The sequence below is a fragment of the Podarcis tiliguerta genome, assembly GCF_965153285.1.
Source record: "Podarcis tiliguerta genome assembly, chromosome: 7".
NCBI lineage: Eukaryota > Metazoa > Chordata > Lepidosauria > Squamata > Lacertidae > Podarcis > Podarcis tiliguerta.
Genome location: NC_139540.1, coordinates 45,555,002 through 45,582,999, shown reverse-complemented (window position 1 = coordinate 45,582,999; position 27,998 = coordinate 45,555,002). Strand labels below are relative to the sequence as shown.

The following is a 27,998-nucleotide window of genomic DNA, read 5'->3' as shown; positions in this document are numbered from 1 at the left end:
TTAATTCCCTAGAGCATCCTGAGCCTTGTTCAAAGAGCAGATCATGTTTCATCTAAGGAAAAAGGAAAGCATGTTACAGATTGAGAATTTATTTCATATAACCCCTTTAATTTGTTGGAGATCCGAGTTCTAATAGTAGAAGCTATCTTACACTATCAAAGAAAAGGATTTATCAGATACCAATAGCATGGAACATTTCGCTTGGCTTCAAATCATTCTTTTGTTTATTTCCTAATATTGAAGATTTATAGCTTTTGTTACCAAAGTGCAATTCACTGTAGTCTTGGTGTCAGTGTGAAGACCACTGCTTTGGATCAAGGATGTTTGTCTTCCACAATTGTACAGATAACCCTTTATAGCAGATCAGTAAATCCAAAGGATACTTGAAAGAAAACCTCCAATTCACACACTACTTTGTACATGGTGGCTTTGAAGTGATGCATGTTGCTGCTAAGCGCATGATGAAATTCTTGGCTGTTTGTTTTACTGTACAACTAAATTGCTTTTCAGAACCAAAATAAATGGGAATGCAGGGAATGGTTTTACCATGCATCTAGCGACAATGCTTGTGTACTTGGTCCGCACAGTATATTTTAAACAAGGCAGGATAAGGCAGGACTATAACACACATTCACTGCTCTGCAAAGCAGTTTTCTAGCCACAGCAGCAGGCAGGAGGAAGATACATGATATGGCTTTTGAACACCATCTTATGGACCCTATAGCCATATAGATCAAGACTGAGAGTGCTTTATATGGTGATGCACTTCCAAGGAACAGTACACATCTCAGATTGGAACTCTGGAAGTGGTTTCCCATAAGGAGTGTTCACCCGTTCGATGAATGTAGTCGGTGCACCTGTGAACACAAATGGCTGAGCAGTAAACTGATGCAGTTAGTTGCGTTTATCATTCAACAAGTGTATGATCAGTGTGCAATAGTTGAGCTGTACAAATGAAGTGTATACTCATTCACGCAAACACTTGCACACAGCTTGCGCCTGTGCTCGGCGTGTGAAGAAGCCTATAGAAAAAGCTGGAAGTGGAAAAGCTTGAGACTTCCTTTCAAGGCATGCTTGAAACTGTGCAGCACTGTAGCCTGTTGCAAGCAGTGTGGTAATAATGGTTAATTACTCAAGGATGTAATTGCCCAGCTCTTGCATACCTCCCATGTAATTCACAATGTTGTTCCATTTCATCCATTTTTCGTGAATTATTGAGCCTATCTCACTTTGTGGCTCTTATTTTTCATAATTTTGATGGTCTTTAATTCCACGGTGCTGAGAAAAAATTCATTACTCAACTGAGAATTTTTGAAAATTGTCAGAAGCAATAGCAATAGTCACTGTTTGTTTGTTTGTTTAGTAAATGACTGAGCCATTGCTTAGAATGACAGGATGAGTTGGTGAACAAAGAATGCCCCCAGTGTGCTTGTGTCGGAAGTGATGTAGACAGCTCAGTTCATTTCAGCTAGCCAACTTTGGAAAGAAAATTACAAGTTTAAAGTGAAACTAACATAGTAGGATTTATTAGTATGTGAAAAGTGTTTCAAATAATTATTTCAAAAACATTTACATCAGTTTTGGGAAAGGACAGTTTTCAAAGGATATACTCTGCCCAGCAGGAATAGGGCCAAAGTATTATTCCCCAGCCCACCCCCAAGCTGCTACAATTTGGTTTGTCATGGGAAAGCCATTGTTCAGATTTTATCTGTTCAATTTATTAATCCAATGTGAGCCCCCCCCCAGTGCTGTTGGTGGAGAAGGCAGGAGCTTTCCCGTGATATTGTACCACATGCATTGACGGATGTAGTTCAAATGTTTAAACATTCATTCTGAAAAATATTAAATCCATTTTCCCCCTGAATATATGTTCAAAATTTGAACATTTTCCATGCAAAAACTGTTTGCCAAATTTCCTGTTCTGCATTTCTCTGCCTTAACCTATGTTGCAGATGGGCGTAAGGAGACATTTCAGTGGGAGCTTCTTACTTCAGTGCTTGGTAAAACTAATAAAACTAATAACCACCTCCACAGAGAAATTCTAGTTGATCATTAACCAGAGATTTGTTGCCTTGGATACAGAGTCAGGTAGATTTCCTAGATTTTTTTTTAAAAAAACAAGCCTAATATTTGATTTCAGTGCTCTGAAAACAGAAGCAACATAGTTTCTATGAGAAAAGCTTTCAGTGATAATAGCTTAATTGCTGTAGAAAACATCAAGGGAAAATTAACAAAGATTCATGTGTGTGTATGATTGTGGTGGGACAATGTTAAATAAATATACTGAATATCGACCTTATACAAAAAAATAATATAATTTCCAAGCAATTGTAAGAAATCAGTACTTCAAAACTTTCAGAATTGTGCCAGCAGATAAAATATGTGGTTAGGCTGTCTATATAAAATCACTAAATTGAGAAATTTTATTCTTGTTTTTGGCAAGGATGGGGAATTCTTAGAGGTATTACAAATCTGTGTTCTGATATGGGAGAAATGTGTCTTATTGCAGCTGGGGTAGATGAAGGTGTTTGGTTGTGTTGCTACAGATGCAAAGGCAAAGGACCCCTGGGTGGTTAAGTCTAGTCAAAGGCAACTATGGGGTTGCGGCGCTCATTTCGCTTTCAGGCTGAGGGAGCCAGCGTTTGTCCACAGCTTTCCAGGTCATGAGGCCAGCATGACTAAACTGCTTCCTTCTGTTCACCTTCCAGTGGTCATGTCTCCTCTGGTCACTGCTATCTACGCTCTTCACCTCCTATTTTTCAGCTTCTTACAGGTGAGCAGGAGGCATTATTACAATTCACTGATACACCCCAGCCAGGCAAAAGCCTTCAAGGAGAGTAGTGCGCAGGAGTGGTGAGGGTTGTTGTTTTAGGAGATGATCTGGGTAGAGTATTGGGGGCCAAACAGAGGGGCTTGGGCAGCCACTCAGAAGGTAGTGGCAGCAGCAAGTATCTTAAAGGAAGCCGGATCTCAGCTGAGTATTAGAGGGGCTCAGCAAGTGACCATCCAACGACTGGTCCTTTTAATGGAGTCCAGGATGGTCACAGGACCTTTTCATACAACTGACAACCTTCCTTTTCTTGGAAGTCTAACACAACTGTATGCAGGGAGGTTCTCTATTGATGTTCTAATGAATGTGTCTAGGCAGGAATGCAGCCCCTCCAAGTGTCCCTATTTTCCAGCGACGCCCCTGATTTAGATAAGCCGTCCTAGTTTCTGACTTGATCCCAGAATGTCCTGCTTTTCCTTAGGATGTCCCTATTTTCATTGGAGAAATGTGGGAGGGTATCCAGCACCTGAGCTGTCTGAAGGCAATCCTGTGTAGGACAGTTTAAAAAAAAATGTTTAATGTTTTATTATGTTTTTAGATATGTTGGAAGCTGCCCAGAATGCTGGGGCAACCCAGTAATATGCATGGGGTATACGGTAAATAGTAAAATTATCATTATGGAATGGGACATTCTTATTTTCATGTTGGAGGGTATGGGAACACAGCCTGTTGCCACAATTCTGCTGTTCCCCATGCATGCTAATTTTACCTGCATTGAACAAAAGGGATCTGTAATAATTTTAAAATGCTGTCAAGCCACATGCAAAAGTAACATTTGTTAGCATATTTTTACCATTATACTAGCTGATCTGGAAAAAAGTATTATCACAGGGAAAGTGCATGCAGTTCAGCACTTTTGAGATGTATTTTAAACAATAACACACTGACTCAAAGAAGATCTCCAACAAAAGAAATTGATTAGGCTTGCTAGCCCTTTCATTATAGCCAAAAGACTGTCAAATTACTTCTTTTCCAAATGTAAAGTTTCCCCATTCTTCATTATTTTGTGCAATATCTAATTTTGCTCTTCAGTTTGCTGAAATTCTCTCTTTCTCTCTCCTCTTTCTCTTTCTCACACACATAAAGAAGAGAAAAGGTGTTCAGGAATAGAGATCCTATTTAATTGCTGTCAGTGTTCTGAGCAGTATGTAATTGCTGTTAGGAAAGAAGAAAGCAGTCTCCAGTAACACATGGTACCACTGCTTTTTCTCCTGAGATGACTGACGAGTGTTATAATCTTGCGACTTTTTCTTAGAAAAGAGGATCATCGTAAAGCCCTATGTTAAAGAATATTCGGTGATCAGTATCAGAGTATTTTATTGTATGAGTTACATCCAATAGGCTTATACTAGCATGATTTCACTGTATGAACTAGATCTACCAGGTTTATACTAGTATGCATATTATGTTGTGGTCCAGTGGCAGTAATTATTTAGTTTTCAGTTCTGCAAAGGAGCTCAGGTTCACCCACATGTGGCCATCCATTTATGTAGATCTAAGTTCAAATCCTGGCTTACCTAATTATATCTCACTGGAGATGAGTGTCAAATATAAGGCATGAAGCCTTATCATGGCCTTTAGGGGTCTCCAATGAATCCTAGAAAACTGTATTGCTTCATATAAATTACTGGACTGAATTACTGAGCATCAATTGGTGGTTGCAAGCATGCAGTAAGGTAGATATTTGGGTCAGCAGGACAGGTGGATGAGGGGTATGGAGAATTTCACAATAACTGAACTTTAATGAGAGCTCTGCACTGTTCGCTCGTACACAGTGTGAGCCAATAGTATTTCATGTGAGTGCTAGCACTATTTAATTTAAATTTAAATATTTAATTTATATGTTTAAAAACAGCACAAGCAACATTTTTGAGCCACAGCCATTAAACTGATACTCTGTTAATTGCCATTGTTTTGGAGTTATACTGCTATATGAAGTGCTGAAATGTGTATTCCCTTTAACTCAATTTTATTGAGGTGATGATAGTTGGCATTAACATTCATTGCTATTTTTTTTTCATCTTTTATCTCCTCTCCAAGGTGGGTAAATGCTTAATGGTACTAGCAGCTTTGCAAATATAGGGAAATGTATTTTAAAATAAAGGACTAAGCAGCAGTACAGTGCATAGATTCAAGAGTACAAACCATACCCTGTTTGGTCATGTTCCATTGCGCTAAACATGTATTTGTTGCATGAAAATCATGCACACACACATACAGAATTCACCATCCAGTAGAAAATGGCAGTGGCATTGCTTCTCTTAATAGCTGATAATAAGAATAATATCAGTTATGTCCTTTCCTGTGTTCTGTAAATTTCACTACTGCACAATGCTTAAGGAAAAATTCAGTGCCCTGAGCAACAGTTGTTCATTCACAGAACCAGGTACTTTGTGTCTTTGCTTTGCTATCATGCTGTGTCCCACTCACATATACATGGCATAATTCAAAATACATTAGTTACATTTAAAATACTACAGCTTTCCCTGCAATTTTAAGCAAAGGCCTTTGCCAACTTTGTTACTGCATGTGGCCATTCTTGGCTTTGCAAGAAGGTGGGAATGAGAGAGTGGGGAGGATTATTGGATTGTTGTTCTTTGCTATGTTGTAATGTCCCTTACCCCTTACCTGCTGGAGGAGGGGATATCTTGCTGCCTAATAATGTCTGCACCATTCGCACACAGACAATGGTTTTAAGTCTTTTGTTTCTTTCCTGTTCCCTGAGGAAATCAGGTGCACAGCAGACCTGTATTGCTAGTGACAGAGGTTCCACAACTCCTGAAGTTAATATATAGAATTCTGTCTCCATGCCCACCAAATCAATTAATATTTTAATGAACCATTTTATAAAATTTGATATTTCTATGTCTTGTTACGATAAAATACATCTAATGCTTTGTCCTGTCCTGTCCCACCCCCACCCCCACTTTCTTTGGGCAGCATCTTCTTTCAACAACATACAAGGATCACATATTATCAATTAAACTCATTGATGGACAAATTACAACACCCCTGGAGGCATCCAAATGGCTGCTTGATAATGGGCAATCAATAACAGTAGCAGTACTGTCAAGTGTGATATTGACTACTAAGCGACAACTGCAACACCTGTTAGGAGAATCAAAAACAGTAGTTTTGTGTGTTTTTTTGCAAATTGCCAGCCATGGGCTCAGTGCTGGATTTACGTATAAGCTAAACAAGTTATAGCTTAAGGCCCCACTCTCTTGGGGCCCCCCAAAAAATTTAAAGGAAAAAAAACCTGGATGTACATTTCCAAAATGTAAGATAAAAACAAAGTAAAACCTACATACAGCAAACAGTGTTGTGTTGTGTAGATCCATAAATTACCATATAGCATATATTCAACACAAAAACAGTGACAATTTGTTGTTGACAAAGGACAGCTGGACATATAAAGTGCCCCATTACCTTCAGTAGCTTAGGGTGTCATCAAACCTAAATCCGGCCCTGCCTGGGCTTGGATCAAGCAATCTAATGAAATGTGAATTGCAACAGACCAAATTTGAGTTAAGAAAATGTGATTCAAAAGACAATCAGGTACAGAACAGTGAATCTCATCCCTAGTAAGGGAGGGAACTGATTTAGCAATCATATGTGGGAAAGGAGTTTAGATGCCAAGCTTTATAATCTGGAATCATTTCCCATACATATTCCAAGTTTATGCTGGAAATGTTTAAGAACAGAAAATTTGTCATACTTATGAACATTTTTCAGATGTTAGTGTTTCACCAAGATGGCATTCATGATTTGATATGGAATCAAAATTTTGCAGTGGAAAAAGTATGGATGTGTCCCACTTATGAGTCTCCTATCCACTTCTGCTACAGATCCTAGTTGAGGTAGACCCATTAAAAGTTCTCTGCAGAGAAATCCTAAGAGTGACTGGCCAGGAGGGGAGCAGTAGCTCCTGTGAGGTATCTGCAGCTCTGCCAGCTCCTGCTGTTCTGGGCAGAAGATGGGGAGCTTGGTTTGTTTTGTGTTTTGTTTTACTTGTCTCTGTCTTGAATATGGACCATCTTAGGATCCAACTAATCCATGGACAGCACTTCCCTGTAATTATCCACTTGGGGCTCTATGCTGGTTTACATGGGTGGAACACACTGCTGACAATTGCTTCTTAAATACCAGTGCTTTTGACAGGTGCAGAAGATTACCATTTCTGGGTAATCTTCAAAGAGATTTGCCACAGGGATCATGCATACTCTCTAAGTGGGCAATCCTGCTCCTTATCTCTCCCTCCCCAAGCTATATTCAGGGTTGTTATGGCTTGTTCGGTCTGTGCTAGTTTAGAGGTAAGCTTCTTTATAATTGTGCATGATGAGAAGGGCTGGGACTTGGTGACAGTGAACATGCTTTGCATGTAAAAGGTCTGAAGTTGAACCCCTGGCATCTCTGCATAGAGTGGGGGGAATATCCCTGTTTGAAACCCTGGAGAGTCACTGATGATAATACTAAACTAATGGACCAATGCAATGATCTGACTTGGTGTAAGACAGCTTTTGTTCTGCCCCCACAGGGTTCAGTTATTTAGTGACAGCAAATCTGTGTTTTAGTATTGGGTAGAAGAAATAATAATGGTGCTCCTTTAAGAAGTGCCCTTCCCGTTTCCAGACCTCCAGGCAGACTGGGAAATGAAGGCTCAATAATATTCTAGTTTCTATTGTCTCTGCCTAGAGTGGGGAAAACCTCTCTCTCTCCTTTGTAGCCTAGTTCTGTTTTAGTTCTTGCAAGCCCAGGAAGAAGAGTAAATTCACTCATTCCTACAGAAGTTCATAAAGAGCCTCCTAATCACATTCACTCAGAGCCAAAAGAACAGCCTACTGGAATGTGAGTAAACGTGCCTTGTGAACTTCAACAAAATACATGTTTGAGAGTTTTGTGGTGTTTTGTTTATAGTTATCCAGACTGAGGGAAGTCTCAGGATGGAACAGCTTCCAAGGCTGACACCTGGTTCCCCACATCAGGTTCAGGCAATACTTTGCAACATAGATCTTGGAACGTGTCTGGGGTTAATTCCTGGTCTTATCAAACTGTTCTGGTGGAAATGCAGCCTTTATAGCTAGGTAATAACGCATTTCTTTTCATTACCCTTGACATTCAAATTTCTCATGACTAGAATACTCTGAGAATACATTGTTGACCTTGATTACCATCATACCAAGTACCTGACTTTTGCAGAGTTTATTATTCACATCCTATGCTGGATTTGAGGTGTTTTGTGCTAACGGTGAATAATGTAGAGAAACATTCAACAATTGTACACTACTGGATAAAAAGATGACCTTCAAGTTGAGACTCATTCAGCTTCAGCAGGAGTTTATAGACCTTCCTCCTCTCTAGCAGTACTGTTACAGGAAACTATTTTTCCCTTTCTCACTTCAGTCAGGAAAATGGCTGTTACAAATCCTTGTGGGGGAGATACAGTATTAGCTACAGAGGCACTCAATCGTTTTCAGTGCCGCCGATTTCGGAACTTAAGTTGCTGCCCGTGGAATAGCTTTTCGGCCACCTATTTAGCATCAAAGATCTTGGTCTTTTCCCAGCTGGAAGGGAAACCCTGACTCTTCCAGCTATTTACTCTACTCTGACTGTCTTCAAGTTACACACAATGGTCCCGGTGTCTCCATGTCTCTCAAACTGAGAGTCAAAGTGAAGGATCAGACAGAAGTCCTCCAGACCCAGCCTGAGAGGTAAAATTCTTGGCCTATAGAACTCTGATGCATTCCCTTGCCTTCATCTTCAGCAGGCCAGGACCTGGAAAGCCATTGCTAAGACTTCACAGGACCCAACCTATTCCTGGGGCTAGTCTGTTTCAGCTGTTCTGAATTTCTGAATTGTAAATTGCAGCAACCCACCCTAGGACCTGCTGGTGAGGGGTGGGTAATAGTGCCACTAGTAATATCAGCAGTGCTATTTGCTAGAAAAAAGAGGTGCCAGAACTCACCACGAGCACCTCCTTCGTTCTCTTGGAATGGCAATGGTGCCCACCTGAGAGGTGCCAGAACTAAATTCCAGCAAGTTCTGGCTGGGGGGGAACCCACACCCTGAATATCAGTTGAAACAAATGCTAAATTATTGTCAGTTCTTGGGAAAACATGGGAAATAAAATATTGTGTGCACAATTCATACAGGTGAGACTGAAAAAGTATTGAGCCCCATCTAGCCCACCCTTCTGCAGCGACATGGCTCCCTTACTCTGGAAGATGATGCTTAAATTACCTTTTAAAATTGCCATTGAAAATCTTTCGAGGGATACTTATTCCATTGCCTATCAGTTTATTTTTACTTCTGAATTGCTGCAGTTTGAAGACATTCCCTCCTGTGCTACCCTGAGAGGGCCTTGCATTAATTATTCTTTATCTTCATGACAGCTGATTACATATTTCATAACTTTACCATGTCCTTAATATTTTCTTCTTTAAGTCATACTTTGCTTAGGTTCTTTGCAGTATTTCCTTAAATTATCTGTACAAAGGGCTTTTGGATATCTGCTTTCTGCCATATCTATTTCAGATTGTTTCTGAGCTACATAAATTACACACTGGCTTTAACCTCTATTTTATATAGCGCTGTTTGGATGTATTAGTCACAGCTACACCAACGTGTGAGCAGGAAAGGGCACCCTGCTGCCCATGCATATGTTTGAAGGGGGCATATACAGACTTCCTTGTGATCCAGAACTCTGATCATTCAACATTCCAGAATGCATGGAAACCTGTAGATGAAAAGCCCCCACTTGAGATATTTGTGTTCTTCACATGGGTGCCAGAAAGAGGAGCTACGCCAATGTGGCCCTACTCCCTGTCACATTTTAACCGTGAGTACAATGCCTGAATAGGGTTTATGTGATTCTCGATTCTTGTCTCCTGTGGTCTCCATTCTACTGTACTGAGAAACCTGTCTTACTCCTGCCCCTGCTCTCATGTCCCCAGTCCAAGGATGAAAGATGAGGAAAGGGTAACACAATACATTTCACCATGCACCATGGATCTTGGGCTGATCAAAAACAGCCTTCTCCAACCTGGTGCCCTCCAGGTGTGCTGGGCTACTCTCATCAGCCCCCAGCCACCATCACCATGCTGATGTGAGTTGTAGTCCAAAACATCTGGATGGCACTAGGCTGCTGAATACTAGTCAAGAGGATTTGCAAAGAGGTAGTTTAGTTTTGTGAATACTGGAAATAAGGTATGCATTGTTCCATTCCTGTCCTGCTGCTGCAAACTTTGACTGTGTAGAAACCCTCACTTTTGTTTTTAAAAGAGATTCATGGAACTGATTAAACATTTTCAACTAGTTTCTTGGAACAGGAAGATTGTTGTTACCTGTGTAGTTTAATGACAGAATTTTATTGTCAGCAGTAAATGAGTTGTGGTCCTGAAATCACATACTAAGGCTGCAGAGGAAATACAGTGATATATTTTAAGATTCTAACAAGAAGGTTTTATTTGGAAAACATGGTGAGAAATATGAAGCCATTTTAAAACAAGTGCTATATGGTGTTTGTTTGTTTTTTAAAAAAGTATTATCGAGCATGTTAGCTTCTGAAATCAATCTTAGAACAATTTGTGCTCACCTTCTAAACCCCTAAATTGGTTTTCCTCCACATAAGCACTCAAAATTCATTTACTATTTTGGTGAGGAGCTCCCATTTATTTATCCAAGCATAAAGTCAGAATTATATTTACCTAGAATCTTGGAGGAATAAATAGGCCTCAGATAAATATTATTGCTGCTTGGTTATTAATGAAGGTTAACAGATTCAGTGGCTGCCTAAGTTTAAAACGAAATACTAAGAAGGGTCAGGAGGACTTAAATTTTCCCCACATCACATTTCTATTGTTACACATGACCCCCAATCTCTAGCAAGTGGCAGCAAGATTTCAGGGGGATTTTTTAAGCCCAAGGACCACATTTCCTTCTAAGCAACTCCTAGGGGGTCCACATGCCAGGGCTGGGTGAGGTCAGATGCAAAGTAGGCAGAATGACACATGTATATGTTACCTTTGTACCATAGGTTAGTTTCCACACATACTCAGAGACTCTTCCTCCATCCAGGCATCATTATTGTCTAAGGAAATATTAAAAACTTAAGGGTAAAGGACCCATGACAGTTAGGTCCAGTCACGAATGACTCTGGGGTTGCGGCGCTCATCTTGCTTTAAAGGCTGAGGGAGCTGGCGTTTGTCCACAGACAGTTTTTCTGGGTCGTGTGGCCAGCATGACTAAGCCACTTCCGGCACACCAGAACACTGCAACCAGAGCAGCGAATGGAAACACTGTTTACCTTCCTGCCAGAGGGGTGCCTATTTATCTACTTGCATTTTTTTGGGGTGCTTTCGAACTGCTAGGTTGGCAAGAGCTGGGACCGAGCAACAGGAGCTCACCCCATCGCTGGGATTCGAACCACAGACCTCCTGATCGGCAAGCCTGAGAGGCTCAGTGCTTTAGACCATGGCGCCAAAAACACTTAAACGGTGCTTCTTTTCTCTTCCCTTGCTGCAGCTCTTCTCTTTGATCAAGCCCTACCTGCTTGTCTCTTATGTAAAGCACACTGTGCAGAACACTGAGAAGAGGAGGGGAAGTCTACAACTTTCCAAATGTTGTTGAACTCCAGCTCATATCAGCCCCAGCCAACATGGCCAATGGTTAGGTAACGTGGGTGTTCTAAAGCCACAGGCTGCCCAGGGGCGTACGAAGTGGGGGGTGGAGGGGACAGGTCACCCCGGGTGCCACTCTGGGGTGTGTGTGACAGGATGGCCCCTGCCTCCCCTCAGCTGTAGAGCGGCCGAGGGCACGTACAATCCGTACGGGCTGCCGCTCTCGTGCACCATCCATACGGGCTGCCTCTTGCACAGTGACCATAGTCTGTATGGATGTTGCACGTGTGTCGCTGGGCAGTTCAACCCGCCCCTCGGTGTCCCACCCTGGGTGCCAGAGAGGGTTCCTCTGCCACTGAGGCTGCCTACCCTAGAAGGTGCTGTTGGATTGATTTAGGGAAGCCCCATCTTATTCAAGATGGCGCCACTCCCAGAGGAACTGAATTATCTCTTCAAGACTGCTGTCGCCATTTTGTCTCTTCAAGCAAGGGGGAGATAAAGGCAAGGGAAATCTTCTGAGCGGTTCCCTCTTCTCGGTCTAACTGCATCTGGGGAGCTAGTGGGAAGGTTTTCATTTGGTCCTTGTTTTCCTTCCATATCTCCAAAATGGTTCCGAACAATCTCTGTCTTTGGATGTTTTGGAACATTCACACTCTACTATCAAAGAAGCATCTGTTAAAAGTGCTAATACGTACTAAACAATATTTTATAAAACCCAAAGTAGGCAGTGTTATTATGAACATAGGCAGTGACTCTCATGTTAGTACTGATTTGTGCCTCTATTCACTAAAATTTCACAGGGGCATTAGTGCTCTATTGGCTTGAGGCTATACACATGATAAATGTACGATGTAACGTCATTCTTTGAAGGCTGGAGGCTACTATTCAGGGGTTAGCTGGTTTAATGTTAAGTATCTTGCAATGTTGCTTATCCAGCTCACTGTTAAGACCAACATCCTTTCAGTGGGAAATTGCGGGGGTGGAGAGAGAGAGATACCACCTGATATGGAATTCATCCCAATCTGCACAGGCTATAGAGCTGTCAAGGAAACCATGCACATTTCAGGAAATTAATTTGACATTGTAAAAGTTCACTGTGACAAACAAGGAGCCAATTATATGTACAGGAAGAGGTGATTACACAGGGGAAGAGACGGATCAAAGTGGGGGAGCTCTGAAAAGAGCAAGGTCCTACTCAGAATCTTAAAAGGCTACATGTTGTGGAGGTAACATATCCAGGATAAAAATCAGTTTAAAACACACACACACACACACACACACACAGAGAGAGAGAGAGAGAGAGAGAGAGAGACTCTTAAAATGATACCCACAATGAAAGTAGTAGTAAGAGAATTCAGACACCAGCTTTCAGCAAAATAATGCATCGGTTTAAAAAGAATTATAAAGTCAATCATGGAGTCAATCATAAAGTCAATCATGGAGGGAATAATGCTCCTAGTGAATCTGAGAGGTCTTGCTTAAATCTGGCCCCCTTGAAAATGGGACTGTTGATGAGTTGGGCTTTATTCTTTAAACAGGATCAGAATTGGGGCCAACAACCGTGATCCCTGTTTCCCCTCCACGTGAGCATTGCTTATTAATTGAACTTTCTGCACAGGCTTTTGTGAAGTAATGAAGTGGATTAGCTGACAACTACAAGCTGGTCAATCTCTCGTTCAAATCCCATCTCAGCCATGTATTCAGTATGTGAACTCAGCCAAATACTTGCCTTTCTGCAGTTCAAGAACAATACTGGCCTTCCACACTGGGGTATTGTAACAACTGCTGCTCTATGTGAAGTACAGTGGTACCTCGGTTTAAGTACTTAATTCATTCCGGAGGTCTGTTCTTAACCTGAAACTGTTCTTAACCTGGAGCACCACTTTAGCTAATGGGGCCTCCCACTGCCGCTGTGCTGCCGGAGCCCGATTTCTGTTCTCATCCTGAAGCAAAGTTCCTAACCTGAAGCACTATTTCTGGGTTAGCGGAGTCTGTAACCTGAAGCGTATGTAACCTGAAGTGTATGTAACTCGAGGTACCACTGTACTCTAATAGATTAGAGTCTGATGCTGGGGAGACCTGAGCTAATAAATCACACCAGGGTGGGGAAGAATATATTTTATTTAGACCCAGGTACAGCCTGGGTGCCCAGGAAATATTTTTATCCATGTTGCTTACATCAAGCCATCATGAGCATATATTGTCTTACATGCTGACTGGTTACAAAGCATTGACATATATGTTGATAAAAGGTGCACATCCTCAGGTCAAAGGTAGTAGGAAGAGAACATTGCTAACAATTGCCTTCTCAGAGCCCCATCACACAACATGCAAGTAAGCAGGCAAGCATACATTTAAAGCACAAAGACCCATGGGAACTGTAGTTCCCCCCCACTGGGCTATACTTTTGTTGTATGGTGTGGATCTGTCCACAGCGTGACTTTGTTGTTGTTTGGTTGTTTAGTCATGTCCAACTCTTCGTGACCCCATGGACCAGAGCATGCCAGGCACTTCTGTCTTCCACTGCCTCCCGCAGTTCGGTCAAACTCATGCTGGTAGCTTCGAGAACACTATCCAACCATCTCATCCTCTGTTGTCCCCTTCTCCTTGTGCCCTCCATCTTTCCCAACATCAGGGTCTTTTCCAGGGAGTCATCTCTTCTCATGAGGTGGCCAAAATATTGGAGTCTCAGCTTCAGGATCTGTCCTTCCAGTGAGCACTATGGGCTGATTTCCTTAAGAATGGAGAGGTCTGATCTTCTGCAGTCCATGGGACTATCAAGAGTCACCTCCAGCACCATAATTCAAAAGCATCAATTCTTTGGCAATCAGCCTTCTTTATGGTCCAGCTCTCACTTCCATACATCACTACTGGGAAAACCATAGCTTGAACTATATGGACCTTACAGCGTGACTTACTTCTGTGCAAACCTGTGCACTGTAAGTTCCCTTTTTGAAAACTGACTCATACACACATAGCCCAATCTATGAATGTCTACTGTGAATAAAGACATATGCTCATGTAAAGTGAACTGATTGCAGTGGTAGGTTGCTAGATCATTTGATTTTTACTAGATGTTAGGCCCTAAATCATGTAGCTGTCTGTTGAAAATGTCACTGTTACATACTTAATATCGGCACATGGGCTTTGAAGTGGGGGAAAGGAGTACTTCCTAGGTGCTTAAGCTACCTTGCTGTGCTCCTGATTAATCACATAGAGCTTTCAATAAATGCTGCGTTAAGGAATATTCCCTTTAATGTCTTCTGTATATTTTGCACAGCTGTTTGAAGAAATAACATTTTAAAAGATGCTGAGTTTATAAGCACTACATATTATATGAAAAGCAGGGACATTAATATTTTGTGTTCTTTAAAAATACGGCTTGAACTACTACTTGAAGACATATGGTGCCATTAATCTTTTCCCAGCAATTATATTATTTCATGCAGAGAACAAGACCTCCTCATTATATCTTGCATGGCTTTTTTTGCAGGGAAGGCCTAGAAATCCAACCTTTACCATCTCAGCTCCCCCAGCTTACAATATATTGAGAGAGAAATTGGGGGAATTATTAAGGATATACCCAAGATCCTTGAATAAAGGCATGACTGGTATATTTATTCATAGCTGACCTTTGTAATATGTGACCTATTGAGCCAAACGTAGTCCACTGTCCACTTTTCCCCCAGCTGGCCTTCCAGGTGTTATGTTCATTAGCTAGGTCCTGATCGTTCTCAGCTATGCTCTCCCTAGTTCTTTGAAGAAGAAAAAGTGTAGTGTTAGGTTTTTAGTTTTAAATGTACTTTTTTATCTTCTGCTTTTATTGTAAGCCACTTTGGATGGGCATTTCTTCAGAATAGCAACCTTAAAATGTTTTTAACTAACTACGGTAACCAACCAACCAACCAACCAACCAACCAACCGTTGATGGATTCAAGGATCCATTGGGAATGATCCAATAGGACTCATTTTATTGAAGATGGTCATACATCTTCAACCTTCATTCCCTCTAAATGGCTTGTTGGGCATTTTTGACCTCGCATTAGCAAGTGGATGAGGGGCAAGTGGCACGCCATTGGGAGCCAGATTTGGCCATGGGACCTCTAGCGGCTGACCTCTACCCTACTGAAATTCATTGGATTGCATCAAAAGAATGCCATGTACAGTATATTGGACTCAATGAATCTCTACCAAGTTTATTTTTTATACACGCAGTTGACTGCATTGATGATTTTCCTGTAAGAGAACAAAATGCTTTCCTCTCAGAAGCAAGGCCTGAACTCCTTTTAATTTATATGCCTATAACAATGATTTGCTTTTTTTCTGCCCCTCTTAACCTCACCCATTGAGTTCTCTCATTCCAAATGGTCTTTGATATCAGGGTAGAGTCCCCTAGTATTCACTAACGTGAAATAAATATTGGCGGTATCCACAGTCCTTTTGTTGTTCTGTTCTTAATTTTCACAAGTAGCCCCAGTTTTTAGATAATGCTGCTTTTATTTTCTCTGGAATATACCTTAAAAGACTGGCAGACTTTGCAGCTGCAGCAAGAAATTGGAGGTGTTTCAAGTATGGCTAATCAAATTATATTTGCAGTGGTTACAGTTCCATTACTAAATGTTATATAGCACTCTTCCCCCTCCTCTCAGCTTGGTAATAAGCAGAAGAGGTTATAGATAGGGTCAAGAATTGAGCTATTGTGTAGAATTTGATTTTCTGCTTGTACTGCCAATGTTCCAGTTAAAATTTAAATCTACAACTCTGAGCTCTCAGTGCTGTGCCATTTTAGGAAAACTGAGTTATAGATTATGTACTTCTCAAATTTAGCAGTCCAAATGATGAGTATATAGGTTTCTCAGCTGACCTAAAAGCTGCAGGACTGAATACAGTGAGATTGACAATCATGTCAAATTAATTTAGAAACACTAGTTCTGTTAAAAGCATTCGGATATGCTGACACATATGTGTACTATATTTAAATTAATGTCCATTCACAAATGTTTTCGACTTGTAAAAAGGTTTTAAATTTGCAATGCAGATCTTTGCCCTGATCTAGGAACATTATAAAAGTCTCATTAGGACTCTGCAGGCTGTGTAGTATGCATTAAAACAAGGCACCTAATTATATTATAAATCATATAAATAAATAAAGGCAGAAGTTCCTGGGGCCCAGCTGTTTATTTACCGGTATTTTCCTTTGATTAAAAGGGGGGCTGTCACACATTTATTTTGATAAGAGAAGTCAGTAGTTGCTGTAGATTCTGTAGACATTCCTGATTGCCTGGCCATCAGCACCCACCTTCCCCACATTTTCTTTTTATTATTATTAGGGGAATTTACGGTATATACTGCCCTATACACGGAGATCTCAGGATGGTTCACAGAACAAATTAAAATATAAAACCACAATATAGATAATCAAAATAAAAACAACAACCCAATAACCACCCCCCCCCAAAGAAAAATTTAAAAGGGTATAGGATGTCAATCAATTTGAAATGTCAATTTTCACCACACCCACTTTTACTCTTCAGCCACACCTAGAGGGTTGACCAGAGGCAGGTTTAGGGTAGTGCGACCGGTTTGGCTGCACTAAGTGCCACAACAATGCTGTAGAATGGAGTGAGAAAGGCGGAATTTTGCTGTCACCCAGGGCGCCACTGAAATTTGAGAGCTCAAAGTTTGCCACTGGGTTGACCATGAGTCAATGTGGCTCCTGGCACATAAAATATTAGCTGAGGTCCACGAGCTTCATTCAGGTGGTCTGTGGAATGTCTTTATTAAGTATTCTTACTTATTTTTAATTGTATTTTTATTGCTTCATTTATTTCTTACTCTGCATGTTATTGTATGCAGTACAATTAAATGCAACATAAGAAACATAAGAAATGCAACATAAGAAATAAGAACAATAAGCAATTTAAATACAATTTAAATATAAGTACAATTTAAAATCATACAGCATCTAGCACAGAGCATTACAATTGCTACAACAGGAAGAAAATAATATTAAGTGGTCCACTAAGGCCATCAGCAATTTTCAAGCTGTTTGTGGAGGGGTGAAATATGGGAACACTGCTACCTACATACTAATACTGAGTGTTCACATTTATGTAGCCGAAACTACTCCACCTGCTGCCTGAGGTGAGTGCTTCACCCTGACTCATGGGTGGGCTGGCTCTAGCTTCAGCGTGGGGGTGAAAACGAGATGGGATGGGGAGTTGACTACCCAGCAAAAGGAAGACAGGGGGAAAAACACGACTTTCAGCTTTAATGCTGGGCATAACTTTTGCCTGAAGTGTCACAGTTCATAAATTTGACCTTATGCCACCTCTCTAATCAGTTGATAATACTACAGTGGTACCTCGGGTTATGTACGCTTCAGGTTACAGACTCTGTTAACCCAGAAATAGTGCTTCAGGTTAAGAACTTTGCTTCAGGATGAGAGCAGAAATCGTGCTCTATCGGTGCGGCAGCAGCAGGAGGCCCCATTAACTAAAGTGGTGCTTCAGGTTAGGAACAGTTTCAGGTTAAGAACGGACCTCCAGAACGAATTAAGTACTTAACCCGAGGTACCACTGTACTTATTATGAATATGGTGGCTCTGATCTAAAGCTCTGTATGTGCCCTAGTGAGTATAGAGCTTCTAACTGAGTGGATGTCCTCCTAGATTTAAATATTAGGAGCAGAGGGACATTCATCTGTATGGAAAAAGAAGGTGCTCTTTCATCACCATAGCAGATAAGTTATATATGTGGAGTAGCTCAGTGGTCCATCAAAGCTCTGGTCTGTGTGAAGGTTTCCTGGATGAGGCTTTTTGTGATCAAAGTTATTCACAGACCTTTGTTGTGATTTTTAATCTTTCACGTAAAAACTACCTTCGCTGCTGAGCACGATATAAATATTGCAAGCAATGAATTAATAAAATAAGAAGAATAAGGTGAAGACTGAGATGAGATGTTGGAACTGGGAATTATCAAATGCAACAAGAACCTCACTTCCCCAGGTTCTGTTTTGTTAGTTAATTTGTAAAGGAACAATTTTGCAGGCTAAAAATCATAATCATAAACTAATCAGAACTGTCATTGTAAGATCAAAACTGTGGAATATCAGCGTGTTTCTTGACAACGTTGTTCTCAGTTTTGACCAACTGTGCTTGAGCATTTACAGTCCCATGCTCATGTTGGGTTAGAAGCATTCCCACATGGTGGCTGAGCTCCCAGAAGCATCAGCAAGGCTGTTTATTGTATTTTGTTCTGAAATAGAATGTTTTCCAGAAGGTTCATTGCTATTCCTCCCTGTATCCCTCTAAATTTTCTGGTTTATTATATGGAGAAGGGTCAAATGTGTGAAAGCTTCTCCTGAGAGAGGATCAACTCAGTACTTCTCAAAAAGCTGCTTGCTTTTCTGACGTGAATATTAAGATATTCTATGGCATTTGCTGAAGAGGGAATTGCTTAATAAGCTCCAAATTTCCTTTTGGCTACTTTCATTATCACTGTCCATCTTCCCCTTTAGAAAGATTCAGAATTAGCTTCTACCCCAAGGTAATAAAAAATCTGTTAATTCTTTGCAATATCATCCAGGCTGTCTGTTCACCAGCAGCATTAATTACCTGAGAAAGACTTCAGTACGATTGACAAACAGCAGGAAGGTATTTCATAGGGCTTCCTTTGGAGCACATGAAGAATTAATATATTTCTGCAAAACGTCTTAGTTTGGCAGAAAACAGTTCTGGGCAGGTACTTTTTGTTGCTATGCACCCATAGATTGCGGCTCTACTTGGGGTGCCTATAGGATTTTGTTGGGCTTAGTAAACAGTATGTGGATTGGGCCCTCTGCTGCACCTGCAAAAGATACAAATTTGCATAAAATTAGCCAATACTTTTATGTCATATGCAAATTTGTACCCTCTTTTTCAGATGGGGATGTTCATATGCACTCCTACATTGGTGAAAGCACCTGACCTCCACCACAGTTCCAGTATGGCCACTACCCCCAAGTTCTCCTCACCTGCATGGCTCAAGTGCAGATGCCTGGCAGGAGCTGCTGAGACTCAAATAGGCTTTGGAGTTAGGTGCTGCTGCCTTGTTCAACGAGGCATCAAACTGCAGGGTGCAGCCACCTACATAGGCAATGAAGTACCGGACTCTCAGGCCCTGAACTGACTCTGCTCATTCAGGATGCCTAATGGATCCTTCTAGTTCAGCCTTGCCCAAGAAACGTGACTTCAGGAACATTTGTGTGTGCCTGTATCTGTTTATTGGTCCTTCATCTTGCCTTCATCTTGTCCTTTGGCCCTGATGGAATTGTCTTTTGGCCTTGACTTCTTGGCTTGTTCTTCAATTCTGTCTCCTGGTTTTGTCATTCATTCCTTCCTCCTCCTTCCCTCTCCCTCTCTCTCTTTTTGCAACTATACAGTTGCCAGCTCCAGGCTCACCTCAAGCAGCTGTACGTATATAGCTTAGCCCCAACTTATCAAAACAGGCATGGAATTTGTTGTTGAACTTTTGCGCAATATCCTATTCATTGGCTCACAGATTTTGCTAGGGCAAGTGAAGCAAAGCTGAATGAGGGTTGGAGAATCCTTCTGAAGGAAATAAGCTTAGTTTTTGCAGCACAAACTGCATCGAAAGCATCCTTTACGATGAGACTGTCAGAATCTTTCATATCTCAAAGCTCTGTCTCTGTTAGCACAGGCTAATAAATACATTATTGCTTTGAAAGCAATTTCACAATAATTGCTGAAAATAATGTAATGGACTATTCTTATGTTTTCATCAGGCATCTTCTTTTCAGAGTGCTGCCTGATAATGTAATGTTGAATAATTATTATTAAACTATAATTTTAGCTGCAAAAGTAGATTAGCCATCAGTGACCATATCAATGTTTCACCCAGATTAAATAATGACTCAACCTGTGTCCACTTTTATTTGCATAGCGACTGAAACGGCACTTGGCTATTAACTGGTCCATGCATTTATCAAATAATTAGAGACATCAAAGTCCTGAGCCTGAGAGGTACCATCCAGAGCAGTGTCTGAATTATTGTCACTGGTCACAAGAGTACAAATAGCTTCACCTTTTAATGAAAGATGGATGGAATCATATTAACCTCTCCCTAATATGCCTCTCGCCTCAGTCAGCAGCTTGTAGTCAGATGTACAGAGGTGCCATTCCCTAGCAACTAGAAAATGCTAATACATTGCTTTGATTAAATTGCCTATCTGAGCTAAGCGAGGTCCCAAAACTTCCTTTTAATGCCTTAGATTTATTTCTTCACATATCCAGCAAGCTGCCTATGAAGGATTTATCCCTACAGTTCAGTAAGTCCACCAGACTGCTTAGTGGTAGAAACAGAATTAATCATGTAATCATCTGTTTACAAAAGTTGGGTGCTACCACCATTCTCTGCCAAAGCACTCACCCAGGATCTGTTCTCCTTTGGAGAATTGAAGATGCGGCGGAGACTGCCACAGCTTTAAGAAATATGATTTGTTCCCATATTTACACCTTCAGTCTGCATGGAGGGAGTACAGATCTTACAGCTTTATGATTTCAAGAGGGGCTTGTTCCCCACAGTAGTGCAGTATTGGAGTCAAAGGCATCTCTCCCAACCAGCCTTCAGTCAGCCTGCCAAAGATGGATCTCAACCTTTGTTCTCTGCCTTCTTCCCAGCACACATTGTGGAAGACACTCTTTTCCTGTCACCTCTCTCACACACGCCCATCACCTTGGCAACCTCTGTCTGCTCAGGCCCAAGGATTCCTCTTAGATGGACCATCAATACCTTTTGCCTCTGTGAATGCCTCTGTTCCAGGTGAGGAACTGGCTTGGAAAGGGAGCTAAGTCTGTATTTTCCTGCTGGCCTGCAATCTTCCCTTTAATACTCCAAATAATCAAAATTCTACCTTCTATTAATTTCTAGGGTTTGGGAGGGTTCCTCCCCAAATCTATAACAATATATATGTCTACTCAGAAGTATGTTCTGCTGTTTTTAGTGAGGCTTAGTCTCCATGTAATGCATATAGGCATAAGCTCCACTGGCAACAATAGAACTTACTTCTGAGTAAACATGTATATATGACTGCATCGTGTATATATATCTCCACATATGCAAAGCTGCTAGTTGATGCATGATAAGGAAAATTGCAGACTTCTTTCACAGTTGAGATTGAAAACAGACAGTTCCTGTTGATTATTTTTAGTTGAATATGTTGCAAATTTTTGTTTAGGCATTACAGTGGTACCTTGGGTTAAGTACTTAATTCGTTCCGGAGGTCCGTTCTTAACCTGAAACTGTTCTTAACCTGAAGCACCACTTTAGCTAATGGGGCCTCCTGCTGCTGCCACGCCACCGGAAAAAGATTTCTGTTCTTATCCTGAAGCAAAGTTCTTAACCTGAAGCACTATTTCTGGCTTAGTGGAGTGTGTGACCTGAAGCGTATGTAACCTGAAGCATATGTAACCTGAGGTACCACTGTACTGGTGATGGGGAAGCCATCTGCCTGAGAAACAGGTATTGATCAATAAATAGCCTGATTTGATCTAAGACAGCTCCCTCCTGTGTTCTAATACTCTTTTGTTTAGAATTGTACACCTTTTGCTACACACTGTCCTTAACATCAACCGTCCTTAACATCCAACTGGTAAGTTGGAAACATTTGCAAAGCTTACTGCTGCATCTATAGGTGGTCTAGTAAAAGATACTAAACTACACATTATTCTTGTCACAATCTTAGGCCCACACACTGCAACACTTATCTTGAGCACATTGCTATTTTTGAGCACATGCAGGAGATTCGCTCTTCTTCCACATTCTTCCCATGACATTTTTAAAAATGTATACACTGTCAGAGAAATCAGTACCAAGAAGTGATATCATTTGCACCAGACATGGATAGTTTATCTTTGTGATAACCTCCAGGAATAGAACAAATATTACTTTGAGGATTCTGCTTTTATTCAGGCTCATTTATAATCTTATATGAAGCTGTCTCAAGGAATGATTCAATGGAAGGGGCATTTCTGTCTCTGCATCTAGAATAGCTTTCAGGAAATGATTTATAATGTGCATAGTGTTTGACTTTTATAGGCTGAAGAGTATGCAAATAAATATAGTAACTCTGCATTATCATAAATTGCACATTAGTAATTGAAAAGCTTTTGATCTCTGAGTCATTGGAATATTATTTGTTGGGGGATATTCTCCATTAACAACATGTCTGTTAATAATTTGGGCTCTTTTGCAATATGCACTTTGCAATTCATGATGGTGAATATTTGAAAACTGCTTCTTTTTCTGACTACTTGCAGCAGTTAAGTTTTAGGAAAGTGAATCCTGGGCAAACATATTCAACAGATTGAATAGATTTTTGTTGCATGTTTGCCGCAAGACGTGGGATCCCCAGTGTTTTCAGAGACCACCACACAATCTATTTATCAGAATTTCAAAAATTAAACACTGCAGGATTTATCTCCTCTGCTTTGTAACAAACAGCATCAATATCACCATGATAGCATTTTGGTGAAACTGAAAATTACAGATTATGCCCTATATTGCATAAAGTAAAATTATGCCCACGAAGTCTTAACAATTGCCTTGGACTAAACCAGAAGTAGCCAATGTGATGGCCTACAGATGTTTTCAAACTTCCATCAGCCCTAGCCAGCATGGCCAATAATCAAGTGTGAATGAGAAATAATGAAGGAAACCATTGGCTAAGTAAATCACATAATACATCCGCATTACATTTCTTAAAATATCCTGTGGCACCTTAACTTTAAGTGAGAGACCCGACAGCTTTAAATATCAATGATATGAATACTGCAAATGGAGAGTAACCCCCCAGATCCACAAACCACTGAGTTTAGCCTCTTTTTATGAAAAGCTTTGTTCTTTAAATTTAACGCGCTGGCCCAAAGTAAAGGTAAAGGTACCCCTGCCCGTACGGGCCAGTCATGTCCGACTCTGGGGTTGCGCACCCATCTCGCTTAAGAGGCCGGGGGCCAGCGCTGTCTGAAGACACTTCTGGGTCATGTGGCCAGTGTGACAAGCTGCATCTGGCAAGCCAGCGCAGCACACGGAAACGCCGTTTACCTTCCTGCTAGTAAGCGGTCCCTATTTATCTACTTGCACCCGGGGGTGCTTTCGAACTGCTAGGTTGGCAGGCGCTGGGACCGAGCAACGGGAGTGCACCCTGCCGTGGGGATTCGAACCACCAACCTGATGATCGGCAAGTCCTAGGCGCTGAGGTTTTACCCACAGCACCACCTGCGGCCCAAAAGTGGTACGCTAATTAGCACAGATATTTCCATTTTATACCTGCTGTTTTATTGCATATTTCACTTTCTGCATGTGGCACATTCTAGTTTCATTGTCTAGCTGAGATTTACAACTTTGTTTCTGTATTAATTAATGATCTGAGGCAGAACCCTACAGTCGGTAGCTTTCTTTAGTAAAGAGGAGTGATAGTCCTTTCTTGCTATTGCATAACTAGGACATAAACTGGACCCAACAGTACCCCAGATCAGTATGCTATATATTAATACAGAAAATGGAAGCAAACAAATTTACTGGCTATTATATATTTCAAGCCAACTCACTATTTGTGCACATACTGAATGTCAAACTAGAAAAGGCAATGGGAGATCTATGAGCTGATCTGATTTTCTTAAAGCTTAAAGTGGGAATACAGGAGAGGTGGGAGTTAAGGTTTTCCCCTGTGCCATTTTCGTAATCCAAATTGACCACTGAAGCTGCTATTTACCTTCTGAAGGAAAAGCATACAGGCACAATATGGGGCAACTCCTAGCTTGGAATGATGAGTGGATTTATACTGGGAAAACAGCACTGTGGAAAAAATCTCCTCCCTGACTGGATTTAGCCCCAATAAATCTCTCTCTCTCTCTCTCTCTCTCTCTCTCTCTCTCTCTCTCTCACACACACACACACCCAGAGAGAGACAGAGAAAGAGAGAGAGAGTCTTGTGAAATAATTAATATGAGGTATAAAAAAGAAAATAATCACAACAAATGCTCTTAAAATATAATGGTTTGGATTTGTAGGTAGAATGTTACTTTCTGTTAAGTTACGCTTTGTTTACTAATTATGCTTAAGATAGCAAGAGAAAGACAAGATAAGAAGAAGCCTGGCTATTAGTATTTCCTTAAAATGTTAGCCTGAGAGGTCTGTATTTATAATTTTTGCTTTAGGGAGTAGTCACAGGCTATAGGCTGATTCATGTCAGGTGATGATGATGCATTTTAACAGTATAAATGTATTGCATGCCATTTTTCCATGGTTAATTCTGCTTGGGAAATGCCTGAAGAACAGTCTGTACGCATATGTTTTGTTTTGTTTTTAAAGCCATGGTGGCCTGATTGTATTGTAGTCTTGTTTACTAAAGCCCCACCAGACAACATTTTCTGCAGTTGGCAACTAGCCTTCTCTAAGGTCACTTTCAAACAACCTGATTTCCCCCCACCATAAAGTTTTGGGGGAGGTTATATGGCATCTACTATTCATTAAGTATTCATTCCTATTTGTTTTGTGGGGAGGTTATACTATGTCATTATCCCACACTTTCCAGTGCAGTATCCTGTCTCTTTCCTTACTGCAAAATGTTTGCTAATATTTTTGGGAACGAATTCTCTGCACATGACCACAAAACTCACAGCAGTTGCACAATGTGTACTTGCCAGCATGCAACTGAATCCCTCCCACAAAACAGTGACAGCCAGAAAGCAGCCTAAATTGCACTGAAACATAACCCAGCCTTATTCCAGTAGCTGCCGCCATCTGTTGCCATTGTTCCATTGAGTCCACTCTTCCCACAGCTGGAGCTGGAAGGCAAAGGGAGCTACAACTGGGTGGCACCTGGCTTTTTCTTTGAATGGGCTAGCGGGCAAAGCAGTGTTAGTCACAAGCAGGCAGGAGGGGATAGCTACACCCACCCACTGAATCTTTTAAAAACAGATAGGAATAAAAGGTTGCAAGGAAAATACTAACAATGCAAGACTTTTCTATACCTAACCTACATTGTTTATCAGACCAGGTGAGTCCATCAATATACTGGGGGAAACAGTCCTTTTCTCTCGATGATAAAGATGGCTGCAAGCACATGCCGTTAGACGACAAAGACCAGGAGGAGGAGGAAATTGATTTGTGGTTTTCTGGACACTGTAGCCTGGGGTTGAATTTCTCTCTGACATATAATGGAGCTCTCTCTATTTTCATCCCTCCTGTCTCTGCCTTTTAAAAATAAGAAATGGCTCAGCTGAAGAGGAAAGAATCAACCCAGGTTTGGACATGAGCAAATCCCTGTTGACCACAGCAAGTAGGGAAGTCACTGCCCTTTCTGTTAATACGTGACCTGAGTCCCTGTGGGAAAGAAGATTCTTCCACAGGAAACTGAACATGCATACACACACTCTAGCTCACAATGGAAAACAGGAAAGGGGTGATGTCTGTTAATCCACAAAGGAAATGGCTTGTATAGGACACAGGCAAGCAAAACTAAACTAAAATAAAGCTGTTTACAATGAAGTTTTAGACCTCAAATATGGATTTTGACATTAATTGACCAATTCTAATTTCCTCCACCACTGCACAAGTTCACATGTTGTTGGGATTAAGGGAAACAAAAGGTTAAATAAGATACAATATGCAATTCTCGAACAGCAACTTGCAAACCAGACTTATCTTGATGGCTTCTGTTGAATTGCTATCTATCCATCCTTACAAAATATTATTTGTAAGCCACCTTTCCATAGTTAAATCCATGTTCAAGGCCGCTTACAACATGGGGAGGGGACTTAATTGAAAATTTAACAAGAGTAGTCATAAAGAATAAATAAAACATCAAAATGAATCATTTCCACATAAATCCACATATTTTAAAAGACACAAAACAATAATATCAATAACAGCAAAAAGGAAACCCAAAACCCCCAAACAATACCTTAGCCAAAGAGTTTGTTTGGAAGCCTCAGCTTTGGTAGCTGGAGTCAATAAGGGTCCCAGACCAGATAGAAAAGGCCTGCAAGGCGGGAAGCACGTCATCCAAAAACTTTTCAATTATATCTTAGATCTTGTTTTAATCTGCTACCCAGATAGGCTTGTAGTCTTCTAGACAAGAAGAAAATGAAAAATAATTAAAAACCAGATGATGATAAGATTAATGCTAAATTAAACAACAGCAGCTTCAGTATAGGCTTAGCATAAATAGATGAGGAATTTTTGCAAGCAATTGAAGAGAACTAGCTAAACAAATATCAGCTGGCTACAAATTCCATGAATACGGAGCAATAAGAGGAAGTAGAAGAAACAAAAGGAGAGGTCTGGATTGGATATAATGTACAAACATACAGTAAATTAGTGTTGCAAGAGTAAGTCTAACTTCAACCCAGGCTTTCCCCTCTCTTCCAACATGGAAGATTTTGCTCCTGGGGTTAGTTTATTATTATTATTATTAAACAACCACAGCTTCCTGTGTTTTCCATAGATGGACAAATTGATCAATCTCAACTATGGTTAATGGAAACTGCAGGAATGATCGCTGGGTTGTGGAGCACACTCCCGCCCACGGACAGCCTTAGCTGTGTGCACCTTGGGGTGCGGAGCGGAGCACACTGCCCCTCACAGATAAGCCCACAGCTGTTTGAACATCTTGCCCTCTGTCTAACCTTTTGCGGTCTCAGTAGTCTGCCGTGTCCTGTCTGTGACCTTTGTCTCTGAGACCTTTGTCTCTTTCGTCATACATTGTGGAACGGGAAAATGATGCGGTGGAGACAGGTGCCAAAATAACTTTGTACTACCCCACAATCTCGGGACTGGAAGATGTGTAAAGGTCACAGCCCAAAATGTATCTGCCTGGGTTTGCATTTTGTGTCAATAAAAGGAGCATCCACAGAGCTAGCTGGCAGCTTGCTTGTGTACAGCTCACCTGCATTATCAACTCCTGCCTCATGTCCTTCACTTCATCAACAAGCCAGTTTCAAAGCATTTTAAATGAATTTTCACTAACCATAGTCGACATTAACTACAGTTAATTAGACAACCGCTAAACTGTGGTTAATCTAAACTAGAAGCAGAAACTTCAGTCTACTTGCAGCTATGTTGAAAGAGGGGAGGGGGAGAATATATAAGCCCAGGGCAGGCGGGCTAAACCTGTTATTGTAATAATAAATCATAGTTTAGAGTTGTGTCTGAATGCAACCAAAGAAACAGCAGAAACAAAGTTCAAGAAGGCAAATATGTAGAGACCAAAGATGAAAAATAAGTAAGAACAAAAGGATGAAACATTTTAAGTAATAGCATATGCTTACACTGAATGCAACATGGAAAAAGTAACCAGTGCAGAAAAATCAGAAGTAGAAAAATATGATCATGCTTAAAGTATGATGGTGCTTAAACACCACTTTCATTTCTTGAGGTCACAAGATGAAAAAATTTGAATCTTTGAAACTAGCCTGCAGCATTTAAGTGTGGAATTAATAGCACCCTCACACCTACTCCAGTTATAGCCAGATTTTTAAGAGACAAATT

The 27,998-nt window shown here is 40.8% G+C and overlaps 1 long non-coding RNA gene across 1 annotated transcript; it reads right to left on the bottom strand.

Moving 5' to 3' along the window:
- Positions 1-582: 582 nt before the first annotated feature.
- LOC310682015 lies at positions 583-26,516 on the bottom strand. Its single transcript, XR_014513729.1, has 3 exons — positions 26,413-26,516; positions 15,081-15,203; positions 583-857 (listed from the first exon to the last, which is right to left on the bottom strand). It is a non-coding gene; the product is annotated as an uncharacterized lncRNA (long non-coding RNA).
- Between the last annotated feature and the right edge of the window lie 1,482 nt (positions 26,517-27,998).